We start from the raw sequence: 1,186 nt of genomic DNA, 5'->3' as shown, positions 1-1,186 counted from the left end.
CCTTCCCCCCTGGTAACCATAAGTTTGTTTTCTACATCTCTAACTCTATTTCTGTTCTGTAGTTAAGTTCATTTGTACCCTTTTTTGAGATTCCACATATAAGTGATATCATATGATATTGTCTTTCTCTGACTTACTTCACTCAGTATGATAATCTCTAGGTCCATCCATGTTGCTGCAGATGGCATTATTTAGTTCTTTTATACGGCTGAGTAATATTCCATTGTATATACATACCACATCTTCTAAAAATAAAAATATGAAACACTTCACAAATTTGCATGTCATCCTTGTGCAGGGGACATGCTAATCTTCTCTGTATCGTTCCAATTTTAGTATACGTGCTGCTGAAACAAGCACCAAAGTAAGTTTTTAATGTATTTAAGTATCCTGAACAATTCTGAGCAATGTATAACACCCCACTATGTGATTCAATGTTATTAAATGGGTCACCTGGACCATATGGATGACAGGTGATATGAGTCCCACACTTTGGTGAAACACTGACCTCAGCCATGGATAAAGAGTGTTGCATTCTGACCTATAAGGGAAAAGAATCTGAATTGCTGTGCTGTATACCTGAAACTTACATGATATTGTAAATCAACTATACTTCAATTAAAAATTTAAAAATAAATAAATAAAGGAACTACCCAAAACGTCAAAAGAAAAAAAAAAGGAATATTACATTCTGACAGACATACTTAGCATTCAAAGCTTCAATTCAGGGTGAATAAACAGAACTGCTTATCATTCCCATTAATATATAGACTGCATATCATGAAATAGTGATCCCCTTAATAAGGAAGGGAGGTAAATTGACACTACCTTATTTCATCCTTACAGTAACTTTATTTAAACCTCCATCTCAAAAAAAAGAACACCTCTATCTCAATCTCTACTTACAGGTGAGGTAATTGGAAATTAGGAAAATATTTTTTCCTAGGACACGTTTTTAGTTGTGAGGATCTCAGGCTTGGACCTAAAACTTTCTGCCTTCAAAGGGTGCCATTTTTATTATTATTGTTGTTGCTGTTATTATCATTATTATTAAGTCTACAACAAGAATAGACATGAAAACGTATAAGACTTCAGAAGCTCTTCCTTGTGGTACTTCACTAGTTCTCAAACTTGGTGGGCAGGTAATTTATGAATGCTGCTATAGATCTCCCCCTTTTTTCTACAC

The 1,186-nt window shown here is 34.3% G+C and overlaps 1 non-coding gene across 1 annotated transcript; it reads right to left on the bottom strand.

The window, feature by feature from the left end:
* Positions 1-253: 253 nt before the first annotated feature.
* LOC131745661 (U6 spliceosomal RNA) lies at positions 254-360 on the bottom strand. The gene has a single exon (XR_009332395.1). It is a non-coding gene; the product is annotated as a U6 spliceosomal RNA (small nuclear RNA).
* Positions 361-1,186: the final 826 nt, after the last annotated feature.

The sequence above is a fragment of the Kogia breviceps genome, chromosome 18 (assembly GCF_026419965.1).
Source record: "Kogia breviceps isolate mKogBre1 chromosome 18, mKogBre1 haplotype 1, whole genome shotgun sequence".
Classification (NCBI taxonomy): Eukaryota; Metazoa; Chordata; class Mammalia; order Artiodactyla; family Physeteridae; genus Kogia; species Kogia breviceps.
This window is presented reverse-complemented; position numbering and strand designations above follow the sequence as displayed.